Source organism: Phlebotomus papatasi, chromosome 1, assembly GCF_024763615.1.
Source record: "Phlebotomus papatasi isolate M1 chromosome 1, Ppap_2.1, whole genome shotgun sequence".
Classification (NCBI taxonomy): Eukaryota; Metazoa; Arthropoda; class Insecta; order Diptera; family Psychodidae; genus Phlebotomus; species Phlebotomus papatasi.
In genome coordinates, this window is record NC_077222.1 from 53,611,325 (window position 1) to 53,639,085 (window position 27,761).

The 27,761-nt window shown below is 32.2% G+C and overlaps 2 protein-coding genes across 3 annotated transcripts in view; one reads left to right on the plus strand and one right to left on the minus strand.

The window, feature by feature from the left end:
• Window positions 1-27,761, minus strand: part of LOC129806418 (relaxin receptor 2) — a 146,073-nt gene that overhangs the window by 45,207 nt on the left and 73,105 nt on the right. The gene's annotated exons all lie outside the window — the stretch shown is intronic.
• Window positions 1-27,761, plus strand: part of LOC129806438 (uncharacterized) — a 47,172-nt gene that overhangs the window by 5,731 nt on the left and 13,680 nt on the right. The window contains exon 2 of one of the 2 annotated variants that reach the window (XM_055855033.1): window positions 12,151-12,246. The gene's annotated coding sequence lies outside the window, so the exon portion shown is untranslated. Of the gene's footprint in view, window positions 1-12,150; window positions 12,260-27,761 lie in introns of both variants that reach the window. The other variant, XM_055855041.1, reaches the window with a different exon arrangement.

Sequence of the window (27,761 nt, forward strand, 5' to 3'; positions counted from 1 at the left end):
TTTCCAAGGTTAGATGTAAGACTTAGCATTGATTATGTTTCCTAGTTTAATTTTTATTGTTGATTTTCAGTCCGTAAAAAGTGTCTCGTCGTTAAAGGGTTAAGGCACTTTTTTAATTACATCAAGAGCCAAATTTTCGATTAAAAAAATTAACTCAAGAACTAACCGGCTCTGCAAATAATATACTGCAGGTAGGGCGACCTTTCATCCCTGCTTTTCGCATACTTTTCTTTAATTCTAGAACTTAAGGATGATCCAGTGATAATAAGGATACTTAAGGATGGTTTAAAGATCATCGTTAAGTCCTATAAGTAACGAGAAGCTTACGAAAAATAGGGGCGCAAAGTCACATCCTTAGTGCAAAGTCAGTCGCACCTACGGTACTAGGTGTAGCTTTTTTAATAGTTCATAATTATCTACAAGAATCGGATTTTTATAAATTCTAAACATCCTAAAAAGTTGTTTTCTCTCAAATTATCCATATTTTTCTTTTGATAAGTTGCATGTTTACACTTTGTTGATTGGACGTTTGCACAATTACACGTTTTTGAAAATTCCAAAATGCCAGCAAAATAATAAATTTTTAGTCATAATTCAAAATTGCAAGATTCTATAGATGCATTAAAAAAAACTCTACACAAAACTTTCTAGCTTATTGCTAGAAAGCCAACAATTTGAAAAACCAACTTAATAGGAATTAAAATGTTGGTGCACCTAAAAATTACCCATTGCAATTCTTAAATATCTCAATTATTTTCACGTTTCATAAGCTTTTCATTAACAACTCTAAACTGCAATTTATCAATTAAAAATATAAATTTCATTACATTACCACATAATGCAGTGGAACAATTAGATGAACGTTCAAGTAACTTAAGTGATATAATTATAATTATAAATTACAACTCTGTTTTGCTCACACAATGGACTGTTTGTTGTTGAAATTAGCCATAGATCACTCAAGAACTCTGACTGATACAAGGAGTTTGGTTTGATAGCATCGTGATCATTTATCTAATCATATTAAAATTGCCATTATTACGCAAGTGCATGATAATGATAACGACGAGCTATTATTAATTCGGTTTGGTAAGGTGCTCATCAGAAGCTTTCACACGCAGTGACAAAGAAGGATTAGTGTGATCCAATTGACACTAATCAATAATTTTATAAATCAACTTAAAACTAATACCCCTGACTCATCGAGAGGCCAATTGAGCAATGAAAACAAACGAAAAATCAGGAATGTTGGCGTGGGTGAGAGACATGGGTTGAAAAAGAAAAAAAGCTGTGTTTAATACATTAAATATTAATGATGACATATGTAATGAAATGGAAAAATTTTGAGGGAAAATGGGTAGTAATTTTTTATGAACATTGCTTTCCTGTGTTAATGAATGAGTCAATTGAGTGTCTTTTATCGGTTTGATTGATAGAATACAATAAACGTCAATGTAACTCGGGTTTTATCGCAACACATGTATCAAATCGTTGCTCAAGAGATATCGGCAAAGATATTATTAGTATCACTGAATCAATGTAGAAAGTGTCTGAGTTTGCACATATTTTCCCGTACTTTGACAAGAAAAAAAATTCATTGGTTTAATGAGAATTTCATGGTCAGGTAAACACGTTGTTCCTTTCCAAATGTCACACTATAAATTCTGCCAAAACCCCTCAGCTACCCCCTGAGTAGCAAGAGTAGAGGAACTCAAGGAGCGACTCCTTGTGAGGCTTTCAATTGAATAGGGTGTGTTTGGGTGTTGGTATAAATTCACATGAAAGGGACCAGACAAGTCGATGGCACAAAAACTTCTGGCTGAAATTGAAAAATTGTTCGTTTTCGGGGTGTTATGTTCTCTCATTTAATTCTCATCTCGGCCATAAATCGTTCGAAAATAATCTGCTGAAGAAAATATGTATATGTATGTGTGTTTACTGTAAATATGCACATATTTCAGATGTTGAAAACAGTTTTGATCTTCCATCTTTCGAAGAAGGGACCTTAAGAGAAATACCACCAAAAATTTCTTTTACGAAACCCATACATATCTTCGGGCATCTGTATGCCCAAGAGAAGTACATAAGTGCTCAATGAAGAGAAGAAGAGGGATCAAGAGGGCTTTTTTTTGTGTGTCCAATATAATCGTTTCTTGGGAATTCAAAGGCCGATAAATATAAAACCAAAATGAAAAGAACAAAAAATAAATGAATAGTTTTTTGATTCTGTACAAAGGAGGAAATAATAGAGTGTTTTTGGTGAGACTACATGGGTTTCAAGAAAGCAAAAAAACAGAGGCTACCAGGGAGTAATGTCATTGAAAACGTACATATTGCTTGGTGCTACCAACTTTAGCTTGATTGACATTTATACAGAAGAAAACTGAGGTTTAATACCGAACCAGACGACAGTGCCGATAAACTCCTCAAACTGCTTTCATTTTGAACTTAAACATGCCATTGGTCCACACAAGTCGCCTCGACAGTTTGTCTGATCTTTTTTTTACAGTGCCTTTTTTTGTTTCTGGACTTCTCTTGATCTCTTTTTTGGACCCATAAAAATGATTCAGCACTAACCACTCTAGTCCCCCCCCTCGACAACGACTGGCGACGACCTCGAAGGCCCACCGGTTGTCATTGCCAAGTGAATTTCCCGTACAAAATCCCTCTCACAATTCATCGACAAACATTACAATTTGTATATATTTTTTCGATGCAAAAACACCGGTGCATAAACACCAAGAATTTACCTTTGAGACCGAAAGGGTATGTCATTTTTTGCCAATGGCAGCCCCCTTGCTGAGAACAAGTCAAGATTGATGGAATTCTAACTGGGATTCCACACTGTAGTCACGAAAGTCAAGCCTGTCCGTGTATTTTCCCTATATGTAAAAGTTTATTATTACAACTTTTAATGTCTATGGATACACTATTTTTTTCATCTCTCAATTTCCCAGGGAATTATCTAAGAATTGCTAAACAATGTGTACATATTCAAACACATATAGAGGCAACACTCATTGTGCCATGCACAGAGATAATAAAGTCTGTGATCATCTGTTTACTCTATTGTTGATGATCGCTTTTCTCTTTCGCGTTGCGATCATCGAAAAAATCACCATAAAATTTATGTTGAAGAGAAAAATTTAAGGGATTTGCTAGGTAACAGTTGATAGAATAAGTCTAAATCCAATTTATTCTGACAGTTGCATCTAAACATGCACAAGAAGCGGGGTATTGAGGCACATGTTTAATATCAAATAAAGGTGTATTGTATTTGTTTACTGATATTGTTTGAACGATTCGAGGATATTTTGATTTGAATATTCTACACTACAGCGTTATTTTAAATCAAACATTGACGTCACAGTTATCTAATGTCTGTAGATAAAATTGTGTTAAATGCCTCTTAAATTGTTGATTCGGATGATTCTGTTTTCAAATTTGAAATCAATTTAGGAAGATCTTCAATATTTTTTTATCACGCAATCTTTAACAAATAACCGCACGTTTCATTCCGTATCATTCTATTTCAAAATGGTAACAATTCAGGAAAGCCATTTTTAACTGGAATTGCACATCAAATAATTCCTGTAATAGAACGCTTATATTTTGATGCGAGTGTCCTGGGTTCCGGTGGCAGCCAGAATCCCGAAAGCCAAAATCCCGAAAGCCAAAATCCCGAACGCCAAAATCCCGAAAAGGCCAAAATCCCGAAAGCCAAAATCCCGAAAGCCAAAATCCCGAATTTTAAAAATCCTGAAATTGATGAAATTATATGGAGGAAAATGTTTAGAATAATTTCCTAAGACTCAAAAGATTTCCCTTTGCCTCCAGCAAGCGTGGATACAATCGTGGAAGTAGCTGTGACACTTTTAAGAATTCGAGATTTTGGCTTTCGGGATTTTGGCCCATTAGGGATTTTGGCTTTGGGGATTTTGGCGTTCGGGATTTTGGCTTTCGGGATTTTAGCGTTCGGGATTTTGACCGGGACCCCTGGGTTCTAATATCCTTGAGTCACCATATATTTTTTTTTGGTTTTGAAATACATCCATTGAACTTCACTTCACTTGATTCCACGAGAGATGGGACTGATAACCCAATTCCTGTAATAATAATGTGATATTCACTTTTTCTCAAAAAATGAATATCCCCCTAATCAAGCGTCCTGTTATCTAGTAAAACCTTCAATATAATTCAGAGTATAGTAAATGTATTAACTAATATATAACATCAAATAAAATATAGAAGTATATTTGCCTACAATCTTAATACCGTTTTTTGGACCATTGCAAACAAATTTTAACCGGGAATTCTACGACTCAGTTCCTTTCACTAAGGTTATTTTACTAAGTTTTGTAAAAGAAAAAACCCAACTGGCCATTCAAAATTCTTAACTTATAGTAACTTATTTAGTGGTACTATCTTCATTTAAGTTTCACTTTATTTTTAGCTTCTTAAAGACCATTATTCTCAAACAAGATTTGAAGAGGGAAATAATAAAATGAGAAAAAATAATTACTATTAATATTTTTTACTAAATCATTTAAGACAAGTACGCATATTATAATTTCTGAATACGATGATCATGTTACGATCACATAAAATCTGAACAGTTGACTGAGATTCTTCTCACTCTCATTCTCAGAAATAGTGTAAAGGTAATGTGCTAGACACACCTACGACTTAAGCCGAGAGATGGCTTAACGTAATTATATTCAAAATAATGATCAAACTAAATTCTGATCAGTCTCCCACTAACTTAGCAGTTTCTCGGACTAAGCCAAGCGTTAGCTTAGTCAGAAACCGATAGAAATGTAATATAATCGCAATTTTGACTATAATTACGTAAAATCGTTTTCCAGTTTAAATCGTAAGTATGTCCGCCACGTAACTCTCGTAGCAGGAATGCAAAAACTTCTAAAAAGGATTGGATTTCATGAAAATTTTCCAGAAATTTTTGTTAATAACATTATAAAATTAATAACGATTATATACTTCGTTGGTAAATCGGCCATTGTGGTATCTGCATATATTTTGTAGATGCAATTAGTGCATACAATAATACAAACGTTGCCTTTTGTATTAAATTCTGACATACTACAAATGCACATACGAAAATGGTTGATGCAACTAATGGCGTATCAACGTTTACATTATCTGTCATTTTTTTTATTTTTTTTAACTCTTCCTGGCACTTGTCCTAAATAAATAAAAGGGTTATATGGGATCCTTTAAAAGTTTCGACTTTTTGACACTTCCTAAACTACAGAATAAACGAGTAAAAACAATTAAAAAATCATCTTTGCTGTTCGCTCAGATAAGAGAAATATATTGTAAGTAATAAGCTTACGATAAAACATAATCTATCGTGATAAATGTCCATATAAAATTTCAAGAAACACTAGTGAACCTTTCAAAGTGTCAAATATGATAGACCCTTTTGAAAATGATCAAATATGATCCATTTTGATTCAATTCAAAAAAAATTGAAACAACAATAACGAAGAAAAGTAGATAAGACAATCGCCTCTGCCTACAGCAATACTACTTAGAGTGGAATCACCACTTCTCGCCAGTGCCCTACTTTTCGCCACTTGTATTGAAATCGCTATTTTTCGCGATTTGTGTAATAAATGAGCCGCAAAGTTCTTTGTATTTTTACTGCTGTTACGTATAGAGTTGAAAATAGTAATTATTCGTTTTTAATTTACGACTTTGAGCATTTTTTTAGAGCAATATTTTAAGCAAGTGCATCAAATGCAATATTTGTTACCCAATATACTAAGTATCATCAAATCTTCATCAAGCAAAAAATACATTCTTGGATAAATAATTTGTCCATTGAATATTTAATTACACTTGTGGAATACATAAAATTTGTTTAATATTTCATTTTATATTATTTTTATAAAAAGGAGGCATGGCGAAAAGTGGATATCTTCTGGAATTGATTTTACCACCTGTCGCCATCTCTTTTCAATAGGCAATGCTAACTTCACTTCGTAGATTCTCAGTTGTGAAATTTGCATTGTTTACTTTCTGCAATAGACCTATAATTTGATTTCTCAAAGAAAAGTGAAGGAAGAACATTTAAAGTGTGTAATAATAAGGTGATCATGAGGTAAAAGAAATGCTGAATGTATTCTTTTTATAACATTGCCTAAAATAATCGAGTTTGGACCTTGTCAAGTGGGTGGCGAGAAGTGGTTACAAAACTGGCGAAAAGTGGAGAAAAGTGGGGACGATGTGGTTATTTTTGCATTGTTAATAAAAATCAGGTTTTTAAATAATGTAGCGTTAAATTCTTGGACTATTATTTTCACGAATCTAGAGCCAGTACATCTAAGTAGTTTTGTGTCAAATTTGAGTTATCCTGTAATAAGAGTTCAAAAGTTATAATAAAATTAATTCCTCTTTTTCCTAAACATGGCGATAAGTGGTTACTCCGCCCTAGTGATAAATCGGTTACTAAATTATATTCCTTGAAATATTTACTGTTCATCTCAAATAGGAAAGAGATTTCAAGTTTTACACCCTCATCACATTCTCTCATTTAACAATCTCTGATAGACTGGTTCTTAAAAAGAATCAGTCTTAATCAGATATCGCGTTAGGACTAAAATTTTTATGGAATTGAATATTTAATTACGTAGATAATGTTTCAGCAGTAAAAATTTCTTTAGGCATCAGTTCAAAACATTGTACCACCCAGTGTTTAAACAATAGATCTTGTGATAGACATCAAAGCAGTGGCGTTGAGATCATTTCTCGACTTGATTAACGATCCTCAAAGATGAGGAAAGACTATTCTGACAGATGATCAAATGTTAAAGAATTTTCGAAGGTTTCGGGAAGAATCATCCAATTGGTAATCCGCTAGAAATTGATGAGCCATGTATCGCTTTTTTTGCCATAAACACTCCACAATGGACATGTGTAAAAAGTCAAGCCAGAGAGATCAATTTTTGAGACTCTTGGGGTTTTAAAGGCACCATGACTTGGTCCATTTAGTGGAAATAATCCAAAATTTCACGGTCACTGGGATCAACAATCACATGTTCTTCTCCTTTTTTACACAACACATCACTTCTCTCTCCATAATTAATCCTTTTTATGAACTTCCCGTGTATGAGTGGCATAATGAGTTGAATTTGGCGGCGAATCGACTTTGAAGGGTTCTCAAGCGAGAAGGAAATTTTTGGTCAGGGAACATCGTTCCATCACTATACACCTATATAATTAAATTAAATTTATGGCCAGCTCGGGAGAGCTTTGGGTGATAAAAAATCATCGTTTTTTTAACCCTTTCAATTTGACACCCATTGAAATTGTAAGTATAGAAGCGCAGATAAACGTAAAATGCGAGAGAAGGATTTTCTTTACACTTTTTAGCTCAACAGTCTTTTTTTTGTAGTGGAAACTTCATCCATAATGTAGTTAATGAATATAAAGTACAGAGGCTGTCAGTCAATTGTCTGATCATCCGAAGATATGAGCAGAAGAATAGAACATTCTCAGTCGCACCATTCATTTGTATATGGTCCCATAGTGATGATGAAGGTTGATGATTTTTATAACATACCCGTGTTTTCCCTGTCAATTAATGTAGCAATAACAAAACCGTTTTTAACACCATTTTTTCACAGTCACATCAAATTGACGGATTGGTAGTCATAAATGCTACCCCTGAACTACTTTTGAAAGTTTGTTCTCATGTAATTGATCAACACCTTTCAAAACTGTAGATCCACTTAGAAAAGATTATATTTCTTGATGTTCTAAATACAGATTATATATTTTATTTTCTATTTTTTTTTTCTTTGAAAATCTAAATCTGTCTAAGAAAGTTTTGTAAACTTTTACAGGATGTACATTATTATGTATAAATTAGGATATAAAGTCAAACGTGGAGAATTAAATATCAAAACGTTTAAACGTAAAATTTTTATATATAAAAAAATCTCTGTTCTAAAATGATTTTTCTTATTAATCCGAGCGTACTACTATAACTCTCAACCTTCATTATACCTTTGCGATATGAATCTTATAATTATTTGGCGTTATGATTAGTCATTCGCCCTCAAATCATTTAGACGGTGCGTGTCCCCCGGTGAACCCAAAATGGGATGGGATTTAATTTATTTTGGAAGGCAATTTTTTTATTTAATGGGAACACCGTGACTAATCGATTCGAGGGAAATTCTCTCCCTGAACCACACCAGACCACAAAAAGAAATCGGTCAGGAATTTCCGTTGAGTCAACCTCATAATCTTTCGCCTCCAGGAATTTTTGAGGTTCGACAAGGCTGTGTTGACACTGATTTAAAACAGTAAATTTCTTTTGAAACGGTTTCCTATCGGCATCTTTAAATCACCTTTAGTGGGCGCTTGAAGAGCCAAAGAGTGATCCGGACCACGAAAGAAAGGCAAGTGAAGGAGATGCAACAGAAGAAAAAAAAATCACTCAGCACGAGATTCAACATTGCGAATAAAGAGGTGCCCATTTTTGCAAAAGTATTACACATATTCAACTAATACGAAAATTATACATACACAATATTATTAATTATGGGTATTAATTTGTGCTGCCATGTGAACTCATTTATATGTTGAATTGTTGAGAAACATTCTTGACCTTTACATAATAATTATTTCACTCATCGGCTGAATCTTCATCTCGTCGTTTTTCCCATGACGCTCAAAGACTTTTGGAAGGAGGTGAAGTAAAAAAAAAGAGAAGTATCTCACTTGGGTATCCAAAACTCAAGCCAAATAATCCTCTCTCTCCCGTCCAAATGTATATACAAAATGTTATATCGCAATTAACCACACAAAACACATGTGATCACTTAATGAACTTTCAAGAAGTGTTTTACACCAAACCGAAAAAATAGGAACACTGAACAAATGAGCAAAAAATTACCACGAAATTCTCAATGCTTCACCTTTTGTACCTATATTCACGGATAGTGACGTGTTATACCATTTGTTTGCATACGAATACGAAGACGTTAAAGAAAAAGTAAGACATTGGGGAATGCCCTGCTGACCATAGGTACATATATATAGCTACGAAGAGTGATGATGTGATTTTTCGGTGAGAACACTAACCATTCCAGGATTCTAAAGAGCTCGCCATAAAATCACCTACGTGGACTGTACAAATTTTTTGAGATACTTATCAAAAGCTTAGTGCCATTTACATATCTTCCTTCATTAGCCAAATGGCAATTTTACGCCCATCTCACCAGACAGACGCTCCTATTGACGTTGTACTGGTAAAAGTGGAGAGCAATAAAAGTGATAATTCGCATATAGCGGTGAATGTCACAATTATATTTTATACTTCTTGGAATGATTAATTTCATTTGACTCAACGGGAAGATATAGAAAAAATACGTACACCATTTCTATACGAATCTTCTTTAGCATTTCTGTGACATACAACAAGTTTTTTAATGATCTACTTAATATTATCTATACACCCCTTCCAATTAAAATGCCTCCCTTTAATTTGACCCCATTCGGTGAGCCTTCCAGAACATTTATGGGTGTGACACGGTATTTTGGAGAGGAAAACAAGAGAAATTTAAAGTGATTAAGATAAGATGCAAATTCCGCCAGAAGTGATTCGTTGTGGTCAAGAAGTTCTTTCACCGTCCCCCGAGGTTCTTTGAACTGAGGGCACCACAAAGGTGTGATATTTGCACACTGTGCCTGAGAAATAGCGATAATTTAGCGAGGCGACAGATATGCTGTGATTATTAACTTAAGATTTACCCGATCCCATATTATACATGCCCGCCACTGGCAGCCGGAACTTTATAGTCCCCCGCCTGTGAACATCAACGGCAAAACACCGTATATATCTCTGGGGGGTGTGCATATCTCAATCAAAATACCGAACAAGTTTAAAAAACATATTAAAATAAATTTGCAAAGCATCAGAAAATCGTAAATTTTATTTACTAAAATACAAAACTCTTGAGGTCACAAATTCTATACTTAAACAACATTAACCGTTAGAGAAATAATATTATATTTGTCTCCGAGAATGTTGGTCATAATATGATGGAAAATTCCGGAATCGATATTTTTAATATAAAGGAGTAAAGTGTAATAATTAAAGGTTGAATCTTTAGGTTCAGACACAACAACTACCCTTAACCCTTTAACGACGAGACACTTTTTACGAACTAAAAATCAACAATAAAAATTAAACTGGGAAACATAATCAATGATTAGTTTTACATCTAACCTTGGATTCCTATATACACTAAGTTTTTCCTATACACTAAGTATGTAAAAGGAAAATAAATTATTATTATTATTATCTAACCTTGGAAAGTCCAACAGAGTCTGATTCGTTGTATTTTGTGCTACTATGAACGATAGGGACAAAAATAGCCCAATAATTTAAGTAATTTTTCTGAATATACGAATGAATAATATTTATCGTTTAATCAAAAATTTTACGTATGAGTATTGTAGTTTTTATTGCTAAAAGATTTTTGCTTGAAAAAAATTGGAAGTATAAAAAATAAATAAAATCAATTATGAATTTGAGAATTTAAAAATTCGCTGTTTTATATCTTAAATATTTACTACATAGCAAATAGCTAGAGACTTGCAAAAACTATTTTAGATCCCTTCAACCTTCTACTTTACAATTATGTAGACATAAGAAAAAAATAACTTTGGGAAGTTAGGAAAAATTATTTTCTTTATGGGACACGGGTGTTTCAATCGTCCTTAAAGGGTTGAAGGGTTTTTAAGTTTCCATACCTGTGATCTTTAAAACAATTCAAACTACAGTGCCCGCTTTCTAATCCGGATCGCCGTAATCCGGACGAGTTATTGACGGTTACATTTAAAATCATTTTGAGGTTATGTATGTACGAGTATTCAGCAATGAAAATTAATTATCCTGTGATGTTTTTGTTTAATAAATGAAGTATAATAGCATAGAATTCTCTAATTATGTATTTTTAAACTTCTTTAAAACTTTTATTCTAATTCTAGAAAAAAAACTTGTATTATATTTTCGAGACGTTGAACAAATTCAAAAAAATCATCCGGATTACGAAGCGGACATCTGTCATATTGTCTCCCAATCATCCGGATTACGAATCGGGCACTGTATATTAATCATATTTTATTAAGAAAATTTCGGCGAAATTTTGAACATTCGGTTCGAAAACAACTTATCAATTAAATACTGTATTATTAAGAACAATTAGATATATATTCGAAGTAGCTTTTTTATAGGCACTAAAGTTTTTCGTATCAAGTAAGGTAAAGTGCCCTCAAGTTGACCGGTTCCTCAATTCGACCGGTAGAGTTATTTATTCAATTTATTTATATTTACACTAATATTTAGCATATGATCTAACATTAATAGGTCATTATTTCATAAATAAATACGAATCAGTAACAATTTTATAGAAATACATCATCAAACGTTGAAATATTGACCACCGGTGGAGTCGAGGAACCGGTCGACTCGAGGGCACTTTACCTTATTTTAAAGTTATAAATAAGAATTCTTTTTGAAAACTTTTAAAAAATATAGTGACTACGCATATTCGTGATTGCAAAATATCACGCATGGGTAATTGTCTCTTAAAATATGTATTTATTTGATTCTTTAGGCTATAGGTTTTTAAAAAGCATTATTATTATATAAACTGACAAAAATAATGCTTAAACACATTATATTATAATAAAATCATAATATTCAGCAAAAACACGTCCATAAATCTTTTTATTTTCAAAACCAAACTTAACTAAATTTTGATTAAAATCGAGAAAATTATTAAACATAAAAAATATGCAGTATGTTCTTTAAAAAAAATGAAAATTGAATTATTAAGTGCTTAAAAACTAATATAAAAAAAGTTTTGTTTGACAGATCTAAATGAATATTATACACACAGAATTGAACTTTTGATATTCGTTTTTTATGTCTAATGTATCCCAGTATTTAAAGAAACCCTTATTAAAAATCACTTGATTTTTTTAAGAACATTAGCATAGCCTTTCCCCCTTAAGACTTTTTTTATTGTATTTAAATTTTATTTCCAAGAATCTTATCCAATACTTCTGAAATTATTCAATTATCATATTTTTCTCTTCTTCCCTTTCCAGATCATACCATAAATTGAAACTCGTGGCTGTTATGAAACAGTAAAGGAAGCATTGGTCGGACTTGGATGAAAATTTCAGCAAACATCATATTTAATGGTAATGAACATATGTAAGTCCATCTTGCATAAATCCAAATTTAATAACGTCATTAGCAAAAATTTACGATATGATCGAAATGCTCTCACACTGTAGGGATTACTACGTCGAAAACATACATATCAAATTAAGCCAAAATATACAAATGAGGTCATTGTAGCTCTTCCACATTCCGATCCGATTAGCACATTTTTTTGGAATTAATAAGTGATAGAAACCTCTAGTCGTGAGTTTAAGTCCAGAAATCAAAAACAAGAGATCCGCAAACTATTCGGATTACTTGCCTCTCAAGACTACTAAGTTACTGGGAGGTGGTGATTTGTTGAGCAGTTGAGAAAATACAATTACCATGGATGGTTTGTAAGAGGGACATAAGGGAGAAGGTACAGAGGATAGTGGGACTTCTAGCCATCTCGATATAGTGTCGAAGATGGTATGGCAAGTTAAGCGGATTGGTTTCGGTTGAACCACCGCCTGCGGCGACAGCAACCTCTTTAGAGGCTAATGAAAGATATACGGTGGTGTGTTGTCGAAAGAAAGAAATGGACAATGGCTAAGTTCGCGAACTAGACCTTTGTCTGCACACAAGTCCATCCATCCATCTACCAATGAATCCCACAATTAACATGCGTCAGTTGCTCACCATCTTCGATCGGATACCATCATATGAGCTAAAGTGAATAAATTCCTTTGTTTCAATTTCTCGTGGTCAGAGGTGGTATGCTGTGTGCAGAAAAGCAGCAAAAGAACCCCCTCAGACCCGACCCAATAGACAAGAAAACACACAAAAGACATTCCATAAATTGCTTTTTAAATTCTATCGATGCTTAAATGAATGTAATTACACGTGCAAACTTTTCACATAGTCACGCACACACTGTATTAAATGCAATGGAGAGAGATTTGAGGTGATTGAGAGAAAAATTCCGCATTTTTTTGCATTATACAACATACCAAACCAATGCACCAATGCTGGTGGTTGCGACTTTGCGAAAACAATAATTGCCACTAAGATAGTGTCACTAGAAATATTTTTCAAGATAGTCCGGGATATCACAAAAAATGTGTGAAATCTCCTACCAGTTCGCTATGAAAACCATCGTCACCACTATAAATCTGATTTAGTAAGATATCGTAGGGGAATCTGGGGCAAAATGTAGGAAGTATAAAATTTTCAAAATTCGATAACTTAGAGATAAAACAGTCAGAGGTTTTAAAATTTTTTCCACAAATAGGGGAAAGTACTCTCCCTTCAAACGTTCATGCCTTCGAATAATGTGAATTTTCTTTTGTCTTTCCTAAGAAACTTACACATTTCTATTAAATATTAGTTAGATTATGTGTGAGTTTCTTATGGAAATAAAAGAAAATTCACATTATTCGAAAGCATGAACGTTCGAAGAGAGAGTACTTTCCCCTACCCAGAATAAAACTTGAACTTTTAAATTTTTAATAGAAAACAATTAATATCGTAATTTAAGGTCCGTTTTTTTAATATTTAATATAGGGGAAGATAGTGATTTCGACCGACATTTTCCAAAATTCACGCAGTAATTTTTGTCTGATAATCACGAATAGCTATCAGTTGTAAGATCTTCTGAAAATGTCTCCCTCGAGAAACCTATTTATCAAAAATAACCACATTGATCAAAATTAATAAAAATGGCTCTTAAGGCCTCTTCATCAGAGGTGTGTAAGAACAGTTTGAAACCGAACAATCGTCAAATGAAAATTGTTCGTCAATGGTCAAAACGCTACTTGAACAAACTTATTTTGGCGTTTATTCGGTTTAAAATGGTTCTTGCACAGCCCTGCTCTACACATTGGGAACACTTTTCATTATAAATTGCATTTTTGACAGAATTTTGACGTTTCTACCTACAACACTGCGGACGATTTCCTTCAAAAGAGCAATTTTTGACGAAAACTGCCTACAATGGACACTCTAAAAGTACATTTCGTTCCAAATAAAAGAAACTAGTTATTGCCAAAGTTTGTAGAGTGGTAAATTTCCAATATGATCTCCACTCTGCAGGACTGTGCTGATTAGAAATTTCTCGGGCCTTCTAGAAAAGCTCCCGAAAAGAATATATCGGTTTTCCATATTTAGCCCCACGTTCCCCTATTCGAAGATTAAATGGCGCCAATAAGCTATTCTTCTATCAACACCACATTACGTCACAAAACATGCAAGATAAATTTAAAATAAAACGCCCTCTCCATGTCCCATGTCATGGACGAATTTAATTAGGAATATTTGTGAATTGTGTCATTTTATGCACATCATAAATAGTGCTAAATATACCCTCTTTTGTGATTAATGGCCGAAACGAGTGATGTGACTGTTGATGTTTTTCTTGGTCCAGCAAATAAATATTTCTCCAGAAGAGAAGAGAGATAATTAGTAAAACGTGAATTCAAAAGGATCGCTCAAGAAGTCGTGGCAATTTTGTTAATTTCTTCATTTTTGTTAATAGCGCGAAACTCTCTCTTTCGTAACATGATCAATATGATTGCCATGACTGATGATCATCTTTCATCTCGCGATTGGAATGTGCAATAGAGACACATAAATTTAATTAAAAAGCATTAATGCCAATTCACTGGCGAGGAGAAATCTTGCGTTTGAAATTAATTGAAGAAAATTCTTAGGGTTTTGATTGAATATAATTAATTTTGGCTACAGTATCCATAAGTGTTCAATTGTTGTATACAAGAGTTAGTTTTGGAAACTTTTAATTAAATTAATATCTTTTCAATCTCCATCGAAAGAATTTCGCCTTTCCATTCGTTGAATTAACATTTTCAATGTCAACTTTTCATAAAACACAAGATGGAATGATTTTATTGTATATACTGAGATCTAACTATGGATAGGATCACGAAAGACCCTACTATGTTGAATATAATCATTTCTTAACTTATCAAACAAATAATAGTAGTAATGTGGCACAGCATTCCACGGTGGAGCTAGACCTTCGCGCAATCGAGATTTCTAGACAGGGGCGACTGAAAAACAAAATTTTAATATTTTTTCTATATTTCTTATTCGAATCAATTAATACTACGTGCATAACCGCCACAAAATTTACTACTTGAAAAGGAATTTGCCATCGTTTTCATTCCGGATTAAATGGACTCCCTGCTAAGACGGCGATGGCCGCACGAGGTGGGTCAAAAAAAAACAGAAAGACGATAATAAAAAAATAAACTTTGTAAGTTTAAGAAGATTCATGAAAGTCATTTAATGCTAAGAATTTGAAGACTCAGTCTATTTCATTTTGGTTAATACAAAATTTTAATATTTTCGATTTCAAAAATTTTGCTCAAGTCTCCCCTACTTATTCAAGAATAGGGTTGTTATGTTGTACAATAGATAAGGAGTTAACCTTAGATAAGGAAAAATTAACATAGCGCATTTCTTAGTTTTTTTTACCTGATTACCAAATAAATTATTCGTTTCAAACTCTAATAGAAAAGTTCGTTGTTTTTCGTAAGAGATTTACACTAAATTATCATGGAATTATCAACAATTGTTGATAAGCCAACTAATATTTAATAGAAATGTGTAAGTCTTAGGAAAACTAAAAGAATATTTATATTATTCGAAGGCATGAACGTTCGAAATGAGAGTACTTTCCCCTACAACATTTAAACTATCTGAAATTTTCATTAAAAATAGGTGTGATTGGAAGGAATCACTCCTAAAATTTAAAACTTTAGCCGTTGAGGAACGATTTTTGGAGAACTTTAAAAAAAACTTAGCGGTGGACAAGATTACGCAAAGATAATTGAGACGCTCAGAGCAGAATCGTCTCCTTTGTATGCATTTCCCTATTAAAACAGTCAGCTTCTGCTCTGAGCGTCTCAATTCATGTGACGTCAAAAAAAAATTTGCTGTAAGTAGAAGAACTAAACTCGTACTCAAAGACAATTTTTTTCTAAAAAACAAAGTGATTTGATTTTTTGGAAGAACATTAAACAAAATTTTACCATTTTCAGTATTTGCACCCCGTTTCATCTTATAATATAAAATAATATAAAAAATACAAAATAAATAGGGAAATAAAATAAAAATCGTTAAAGTATCAATTTAATCGTTCTGTATCAGCAGGAAAATAATCTTGAAAGCCAATAAGAGAAATGCGTAAATATTTACACATTTAATTTGTTGTGGCACAACATTTTAAATCATTCATGTGTACAAAGTGTTTCTTTTTTTGTACATTGCCTTTCAATCCCAACAGTCTCATCTTCGATTGGAATTCCTGATTTTCTTATGGCCAAAACATGAAAGTCTCTTGCTCTAAAAGTTGGAAAGTGTTGATGATCGATTTGCCTTGCCATGAATCTTGTGTTAAATTGCCAAGCATCCTCGAATCCATCATGAAATTGATTAGAGAGAGAGACATAAATTGCACGAATTACCATAAAACGGAAGTATTGGGTGTTTTATAAGGTGTATTATAGCTCTTAGATGCGCAAATCAATCTATAAAGTTGCGCAATGCCTTTTTTTGCTTTAATATTTCATCACAAAAATCAACTTAGGAAATTTTCAAAGCTGTCCCATAGCTCAGGTCTTAATCAAATAGGATGGTATAATGCTGCTTTAATTACAATTAAAATAGCACATATATTATAATTTGTGAAAACCTTCGAGTCATTTTTGCCATCGTCACTCAACATGTTGGCCACAAGGACGTCTATCACCCAAAAAAATAAATTATGTGTTTTCTTCTAAACACCATGCATTTTCTTTTAAAAACACAACAATAAAAGCACTTTGCGCAACTTTTAAATTAATAATTTGTTTGTAGGTGTGCACAATAAGACTACACAAAAAATATTTAATTTTTGGGAGCAAAATTTGGACACATTTGGAATTATGTGAAAATATGATGGTTATATTGTGTGTAAATTTTTCACCATTTTTTAACCATTCTTTCTGGTGGCAGAACATCAAGAGACATATATATGTATTGTAAAAAAGTATAAAAAATAGAGCTAAATTTCTCACATATTTAACATAGTCTATGATTAGATGACGCGTGTTGGAAGATAGGCAAAAAACAAGAACCTTTTAAATATTACTCATTGTCGTTTGAACCAGTCTTTGCTGGTTAAGATTATGAACATGAAGGAGATGGGAACTTGTATTTCAATGTGATTAATAGGAAATGGATGGAATTAGTAATTTTTCTATTACACCTTACATGATGATCATCTCATCTATAAATAGTATTATTTTTGCATACAGTGGCTGAGGTAAGCCGATTATGGTGAAGGCTTTTATTGTGATGAGCGCCAGCGAGAAGTGATCATGGATGATCTTATGCTACTGCCTTCCCATTCTTGGCATCAAAACCATGCTTCAATAGCTCAATAGCTATGCTCAAATGAATATCTGACGCGATTGCTTGTGAAGTTTCAGCCAACATAATAATAATTTGCAATATATATAATACAAATTATACCAATGGTGATGCTGGAATACATTTTAGCGAGTCTGTGTTCATATTATTAACCCATAAATGGTGGGTTAAGGTTACAATCTCAGCAGCAGCAACTTTCTGATTTACAACTGTACCATCTCAGTCTGCTTACGGTAAAATGGTGTATATACCAAAAGAATATTTCCCATCTTCGTGAACGCATTGAGAATGGCCTCTTCGTGGCGATTCTTGAGAATGAAACTCGTTCTATTTCCGTCAAAAATGTCAATTTGAATTTACGCACCAAATGCAATTAAATCAATTAATCAGATGCACAGTTAGCATATGAAAGATGCTTATTTGTACCAAAGTGGAAGAACACCTTTTCTCTAACGGTTTTCTCGCGCAATAACATCCTACGACATGTCCAATTGACACGACACTCAATATACCCCACTTGTTGGCCAATCTCTACCATATTGAAGGCACTTTCGGGAAAAATGGCAAAGTGATGGTTTTTTTTTTCTCTACGTGATAAAAACCAAAATTTCACATTGTTTACACACTCCAGAACCTTGCATACTGACCACTTTGGGGCACAATAACACTGTGCCATATCCTATGAAACTTTTGTTTATATAAACTAAAAAAAAAAAAACAAAAAAAACATATAGAAAAAAATCCAACAAAGTCAGATTATAAATAATGTATAATGTATACGTATGAAATAAGAGCTAAAAAAGCAATGGAGACATAAACATTCAATGAATAAACATGGGAGGGAAGTTGAAAGACGAAAGAATTTACACCCTGATGGCAAGAAACATGCCTGCAGGGGTTAAAACGTCTTACCAGACGGACAAAATAAAATTGTTTTATCGATCATCTTCCCTCCACACGCATCACAATCCACCAAATCAACTCTATTTTAAACTTGAGGTAATCATGGGGTGTCTTCTGCTTTTAATTGAAAATTTTCAGACCTCGACAACCAAGTAAATAAGCATGCAAACCTTGTCCCTCATATTTCCTGTCTAACTAAGTATAGAAAAGAATAGCCACGATATTGTGAATTCTCAAGATTATACATGGAAATTTCAAGAACTTCACAGAAATGTTTAAGGTTTCCCAGTTTGTTTGCAGAATTTTGCATGTTTTGTGTTCAAATGGTTCAAATTAAATTCTCAGAATACACGGATAGAACAGATTCACTTTTCTTATTCCATATTAAAGTACTTTTAAATTATTGTGACTTTTTTCCACTTAAAAAATGAAATTTCGTAAAATGTCAAATTTAGTCAGTAATACTTTATGCCTCCGACACATCTTTTCGATCAAGAAAATTTCAATAAATCAAAATCTCAATCTTTCTTAACCGTATTGTATTTGTCTATAACACTCTCTTGTACTTTTCTTTTTCTCGTAGGTATCGCATAAATTCAATTTAGATTTCAATACGATCTTATATATTGTCGATTGGAGCAGCAACTGCGCTAAGTGCATTTGCTTTGTGTCTACATTCGGTCCAGCAAACCCCACGCAGCGATGCGTGGTTTACAATGCAGAAAGGTACAAAGCAAATGCAGTTAGGACACTTGCTGATCCAACCGACGATAACTAGATTAACATAATAGACATGATAAAAAGAAGAGATGAAGATTTTGATTTAATGAAATTTTCCTAATGTAAGAACATGTAATAGGGGCATTACTTACCGATATTTTTGCTGTTTCAATTTAAAATTTTTGATCAAATTCTATTTTATATTGATCAATCAAAAATATTGATTTATAATAATTTATAATGATATACAATATGAAAATTTAATAAAACTTCTTTATGAGCTCGTTTTTTAATTACCTGAATAAATAATTTAATACGAAATGTCTATGAAAGACCGAAAGGTCTTATAATACCAAAAACTTTATCCATCATTGAAAAAAAAATCACATTTTCATTTTGATTTTTATGTAAAAATAGCATCATTCAAATAATTCAAAAACAATTGATTATAGCATACAATTAACCTAATTTTAATGAAAAATATTATATTTGTTCACTGAACTGTGCAATTTTAATATGAATTAAATTTTGCATATTTATTTTAAATATTTAACAAATTCCTTTAGTTCTTTATTATTTCAAATCGTATTTAATAAAGCCGACCACATTTGTATATAGTATACAACTGAATTAAAAGAATAACCTCATTTTTTATGACTATTGAAACACAAAATTATAAATAAAATGTTTGCAAAATTTTAATAGTATAGCATAATGTTCTGGGAATTAATTGTTGAGGGTATTTTATTTTGTAGACATATGTGAATTGACTATATTAGTCTTTGAAATATTTGTATTAATAGAATTTGTGAAATAATAATTTTTCAGTCGCTTATTTAAATTTAAAAAAAAAAACATAAAGCAATGATTTTAATAAATGTAATATTAAATATGCAAAATGCCAAAATAAATTAAATATAATTTTGTGTACCTTAATTAATATTCGCTGTTTTAGCATGATAAACTTCGAATTATTATTATTTCCATCATATAACTTGAATATTTAATGCAGCCTTCCATAAATGAATTTTTCAAAACATTTTACATATTACTTAAAATAATATACGTAATGATATCATAGAAGTCATACACCACTAAGAATGTTTATTGCAAGTCCATATTAGAAATATCAAATAAAAAATAAAATTATTTAAATGTCCCATTAATCCTGCAACTCAGCAGGTGGAAATTCCCAAACATGACAGCACTATCTCCTCCAAGATTTGACTCATATCTTATTACATGGGCATTTTCTATTATATTGCTATTAACACACTTGGAGAAGGCAACAATGTTGATGGGTATTTTTAGTGAAAAGATATTCAATGCGTGTGCTATGTCATAACTGGGGGAAGACGATCCAAAGTGATTTTCTTCAATTGGACCGCATTCCAACAACACATAATCCACGCACCACACACGTTTCATCTTTCCATTGTCAGATACCATTATAACAGCCGAGATATGCCAATAAAATGACAGGAAGTGCAATAAACTCTCAGATCTCACACCGAATTTTACATTTAAACTGCAATTACGTTTATTTACGATGGCATGTCACGGTGCCAGAAAGAACATCCCACAAGATAAAAAAACAGGATATATTTGCCATGAAGAAATTTTACGCCAAACAGTGTCGAAGTGAAATAATTTCATCTTGGCACAGATCGTCATTTATAAAATTCTTTGGTGTAATTAAAAAGTTTACTCAAAAAGAATTGAGAAGAGAATGGAATTCTTTGAGTCATTTTACACCTACTTTGGAATTCATAGTTTATTTTAGAATCATTCCATATGAATATTTATGGCTGAAGGCTGCTTCTCAAATTTTTCACTCTGTATAGTCTTCCCGAGAGATTATTAATTAACAATCGCATGAGCTGCGTGTGAGAGGTTGACGCTCAGCCAGCGATAACATCTCCAGAAGGTCTAACAGAGGGCTATTCTTTTCTTATTGCCTAGAAAAATAGGAAAATATACTACCGTGTTTTTTTTCAAGTTAATTTTAAAAAGAAAATGGAAAAAAATCTTCTGAGAACGTAGGTTTATATGGGAGGTGGGGGTCCCTGAAGATCAGAATTCGATATCTTTTAAAGTTTGGTCTATAGTTGCAAAATTAGTTTAGTAGTAGTTTATAGTTTAAAATTATTTCATATTTGGAAATTTGGGATGCCTCATTAGTTCAGAGGGGCCAAGAGAAATCGAACTGCAACACCTGATATTCAAATCAGGACCGTTGTAATTTTAATATAAAACAGATTTATATAAAATCGCTAAAAATTTGAATCCCTGATCGATCTTATCTTGAAAGATTATGAATTTTAAATTTTTAATTTGTGACTCTTAATGGCCTCTACACATTAAAGAAATTTATGTCCATATTGAGTGTTTTTCCTACACTAGCATAGGGAATTTGCTTCAATATAGACATAATTTTCTCTAGTGTGTAGAGGCCATTACTCTGGTGTTCCTTAATGCTTCCAGAATAATTTTAACCCATTAAACACTAAGCTGTTATCCGTTTTAGGATTTTCCTAAATACTATCCCACCATAAATTCTTCTATAGAATAAGAAATATCACCCGAGTAATAGCCTCTACACACAAGAGAAATTTATATCTATATTTTGCAGTTTTTCATACACAAACGTATGTAAGTAGTTCGCTTCAATATGGACCAAATTTTCTTTAGTGTATAGAGGCCATAAGAAAGTGATTCTTGTTGCCCTTTCCAAATATTCTAAACCGATGAAGAAAATTTTCTAGACAAAAATAGCTTTTAGAAAATGACTTGAGAAGCACATTTTCTAAAGTATAGATACGGAAAAATATTAGTAAGAGATTTTCGAGAGGAAAATTCGCTTTGTTACATTATCTCAAGTTCCCTTACATAATCATTTTGACCAACACCCTTAAAAAAATACTAAGCTTATTGAAACTGCCCCACCTTCCCCTATCATAATATAAGAAAATGACCAATAATTTCAAAATTTATTGACTGTAATATTTTAAATTGTCTGTGATGTTAATGTGTTTCCACTTTAACGGTTTATATGAAAGAAATTCACATAAAAATTATTTTTAAGCTGAAAAAAATTTAAATAATAGATTGGCAACATGGAAGGTGCTTATTTATGCAAATCATCTCTGTTGTTTATTGACAGAATTCTTTATTTAGAATTTTATCATAATTAAATTCAATTTTAATTCCACAGAAATTAACATGAAAATTAGTTTCCAATTATCTAAAAATATTTTTCAGAGTTTCACATTTCAATTTATAAGCTGAGTTTAGAGTTGTTTTGAGAAATCTGACGTTGTCGGAGAATTCTTGTATATTTTGAACTCACAAACGATAAAATTGATCTAAAAAGCTTTGAAATAAATCTTAGAATACTCTATTCCATTAACTGTGATCAAATGTAACGAAGATAAAAGTAAAGGAATAGTGTTGGAGATCAAGTTTCAATTATCACCGATAAAACATATCTCTTTTTAACATTCGACCTAACCATATGTGGTGTCATTTTGAGTGAAAAATAATCTCTGTGGTGTTTAAAATATGTTAAGATTACTCCTCTATTGGAATTTAGTGAAATCATCCTCAAGAAAATTACAATATTCATATTATATGGAATTTTGTATTAGCTGTTATTTTGCTGAGGGCAATGATCACCTTTGAAACGTGATACGTTCCTCAGCGAAACACAAGGTATGCATTTCGGATTATTCCGGTGAAATTTGAGCGGAAATGCGTCATAAGGCATTTATCATTGATGCATTTTCCTCACTTCACCATTGGTCCCCTTTTGCATAAAAGTATTTTTGCAACGCGTTTAACTATATACTTATTACTTTTTCGTTGTCTGCAAAAAGACAAGTCGTAAATTTATTTATATTTATAATTTTATGTAGCATATAATTAGTTGAGGAAACAGCTCAGGTTCTTCAGTATTGAGCATGCTAAAATATCTTTTAACTCTCTCCTTCTATTCTCCACATTTGGATTATGAATTAATGGTCTGAGGACTGTCGTATAGGGAGGGTATCTTATAATATACTCAACGAAGGTGAAGCAGAAGAAGGTACACGGAAATTCTTACGGTGTTGGTATTAATTTTATAAGTTGTCGCTTCAGAGTGAAAAATATGCTAAAGGTTTTAAAATACTCGCGTATGTGAGACAGGCAGCGCATTGCGACGTTGCGTATTATAATTTAGACGCCGATAGCGATTAAAATTGCCCACCAGCACGCTAATTCCACGTTCTTCTTCTTTTCTCTGCTGGTGTATATGTTACCTCTTTTTGCACCCGCTGAGAAAATCAATGGATATTTTTCCAAGCCACGAAACACTCCACCGTGCCATTTAGCATCCGTAACATATGATGGTAACTCTCTATGATGAGTGGTGTACAAGAATTTCCATTTTAAATTTATGCAGATATTTTTCTCTTCGACGATGTTTTCCTCACCACCATTCCCCAATCGCTCCACTATCGTGTATGTACAGAAAATTTTCGATAGCATATCGAGGGAGAGATAATGTGGCTTCACTATATCCCAGTGTATTTATCCAATTAACATAATGACCTTCTCTCCATATACACCATCGGACGTAGCATCAAACTGTCGTGTTGATTGTTAATTCAAGTATTGATTAGAATTGCTAATATATCTCATTGCTTTGCTTTTCACAAAATCTCCAAATACCACTGTAGTCACACTAATTAACTCAGGATGAGTTTACTTCGTCGGACCATAAAATACTCAATTGCACTGTTATTTGAAGAACTGATTGAGTGTATCCAAATCAGCAAAAGACACCGCGCCAATCCTTAATTTTACCAAATCTTTGCACAAACTCACCTTGCCTACGTTAATTGCTATGGCTAATCAAGTATTTAATTATCTGAAATACTACTATAACACCCGGCAAATAACCAAAACTTCGGATTTATTTTGCGATCTAAAACAAAAGCCAAATTTTATTATATGTTTGCAAAGCGATTCATGGTTTTAATTTTACCCACCTAACAAAAAATACAAAAAACACTTTAAGTTTTAGACAAAAAATAATAATAAAGTACCTACACTGAGAAAAAAAGGGTGCGATTAACATTTTTCCTCAGAAATTCAATACTTTTTAGGTGTAAAAATATATCTACATTTCTTAATGTTAATTTTACGCCTTATTAAGGGTAAAATTAACATGAAGAAGGGTACATTTAACCCCTATTACACCTAAAAAGGGTAATATTTTCACCAATTTTGGATCAATACTGCAGGGTAAAATTAACATTTCCGGAATGTTATTTTAACTTTTTTGGATTTCTCTCAGTGTACTCAATTATAAGTTATCCTTCATTTCAGTACTTCGACTTATCTACTGACAGTAAATATTTAGTTCTTTATCTTCACATAAAACTTATCTCTGTATAATCTTGCCCATCGAAAAGTATTATGTTTATATGAAATAGTTCCCCAAAAATGAAGTACCATTAGCTGAATTTTTAAAATTTCAATATAAAAATTTAAAAAAAATGAAAAACAATATAAGTGTTACACTTTTTTATGCTTAAGAGTTTAAATTTAAAAAATTGTTACGTTGAAAAAACTAATAAAAGAAAATATCCTTTTTTTGTTTTCGCGACCAACGTAACCTCTTAAGGGGTATATGATGACCATAGTAACATTTTGTAGTAAAATTTTTTTTCCTCATTTTTCTGTAAAAGAATATTATCAATACTCAGACATTATTCTGATGTACTCTACCGTGAACTCATAAGAATCATGGTAAATTCTGCAGTACTATCACACTAGTGCAATTTCACATTAAAACTTTAAGACGAATTTCTCTTACAAGTTCTAAAACAACCTACAATTTATCACATAGCCAAGACAAATAATTCGGAAAAAATTTGCTCAATTCGAATGGTGCGCAAAGGTTTTTGCTTATGAAGGATTATAGGAAAATGTATGATATTACTTTAAAAAACAAGAGAGAATTTGCCTCTTTTAACTTATTCCGATTCCACATCTGTCATGCAGGAAAGTCTCCAAGCCAAGAGAGAGCTATAGAGAAGGAACGGAGCCTGAAGCGACTTTTACACGATTTCCTTGAAAATTTAAGGACATTCCAAACTAAAGATTTTTACTCACGGATATTAAGGTTCCACTTCCAACAAGTTAACCACTAATCCATTGCATTTATTCTTATTTTCTGGTCACAAATAATTTAAATTACGAAAAAGTAAATTCAGAGGAAACAGTTTACTTCAAAAGACTACCCGATTGATTGCAAAAAATTAAATTAATGAACAATTAAACACGTTAATTTGCTCAATTTAAATAATATTTTTTGACTACTGAGCAATTATATTTGTGCTGTTTTACATATCTAAACATATTTTATTCGGACAAACTACTACCTTACGTAAAATTCGGTAAAATCTCTTAATTCAAAAGATTCAAATGCAAAATAACTTCTAGAAATAAGTAGATATAAAATTCGTCTTAAAATCTTAATGTAAAATTATAATTTTATTCAATATTCTAAGCTTGATTATGTTTTAAGAAATGTATAAAAACCAAAGAAAAAGTGAAGCAAATTTTTGAGCATAAGAAAAAATCTTTATCCAGTTCATTAAAAAAAGATCTGGAATGAAGAATTATATAAATTCTATTGAAAAAAATATTTATTGAATTAATAACTCTGCTGGAGTGCAACAAATTGGGACTATGTAAAGGACTGTGGATATATTTATTTCAAAAAAGATTCCATTATTAATTTCTGAGGAAATGCTTTAAAAAGTTTATGCTATCATTACATAAGAATACTGGGATGGGAAGATCTTTAAAAATATTTTTTTAGTATTAAATTTTGACATGACAGTCTAACGGTGTTATATCGTGAGGCTCTTAACGTAACTTGCCACCAAGGTAATAATAACGTAATTGTCACTTCACGTTATATTTTTAATTTGGTAGGAAAATGAATAGGGTACTCTCAAGGATGTTTACTGTTGAAAGATAGAATATTTTGCAAAACAGGACAAGTTGATTGCAAATGTCAATATTGTAGTTTGCAAAAAAGTAAAAGTAAATATATATGAATGTGGATTCTCAGCAATTCTCACTGTTTCACCACCTCTTAGAGTCTTTTGCACGTATTCGCCAAGAATAAAAGCAATTGAAAGGTATTTAGCATCGAAGTCACGTCGAAATACCCAATGGAATGACAAACGCTATTTGCTTATCAATTACTTGGCGTCTCTGTCAGTTTTCCAGCCAAAACCAAAGACAAGACAATATTTAATTTATTAGCAATAAATCAAGGTTAAGCCCTGGTGCACAGCAAAATTGTACAAATTATTCGCGCTTATGGTATGACCTCGAACCGTGTTAGGTGAACACCTCAAGTCAATTGTTCAAGAGAGTTGCATTTCGTACTAAGAAAAAAAACATTGTTAAGTGCAGAGGGGAAAGAATGGAACCAAGGAAAAATAATTAATTACCTCTTTAGTGTTTTTAATAACTCATTAATTGCAAATGATGCAATTGATTGCACTATCGTAGATGGGAGTAATCCTGTGCTAATATGGGAACCTTCATCAATTATTAGATTCTCATGGCAAGAAAACAAGACGATTTATATAAGTTGTGTGTGAAATTGTTTTGTGATGAGATAAAATTATAAAAATGTGAAGATGTTTTTCAATATAATATTTGTGAATTACTCTTCTTTTTCCCTATGCCACAGCATCTTATCCAATAATGAAGAAAAGAGTTTTTTAAATTTATGCATTTTTCATTGAATAATCCTCAATTTTGCAACGTGGGAGACTTCTTGTTTTTGCTATATGTCATTTTTTGACACTCCCCCATCTATTCCAAAAAAAAAAAAATTAGAGAATACCTCATGTTCGGTGATGCCGTAAAAAGTGAAAATTATCATATATCATTCATCTAAATAAGTATAATAGCGTTTTATTTCATCAATTCTTCGGGCTTGATTCTGCAGAAGCTAATAAATTTCTCTTTTCGTTATTTATAGTCTATCTCTTCAAACGATACTTGCAATGCACGCAAAATTGCTAATCTCCATAAAATGAATAATTGAAAATCAGTGAATAGATTTCCAGCAGTTGCCCCACTGAACTAAAGTAGTAAAAATTAATTAGCACACATTGAATTTTAGTGAATATATTATTTAAAAAAAATTTCAAAGAAAATGCTTTTCGACCATTCGTTACGAAGATCTCTGTAATATGAAGATACCGTTTAATATTTTGCATATTTAATGCTGTTGTATGTAAAACCACAATTTTTTTATAACTATTCCCTTTCAATAAATATTCTGCTTGCTTCGGATTTTTATGTGTTGAAGGTTTTTCGCAAAAATATGTTCAAAGATCTTCTAGAGCGTGATGCACATTTTGAATATATTTTGCCAATTGACACGAGCAGGTGTATATTTCATTGCCATATCACATAAAAAAATATACCCAGAAGTGGACAT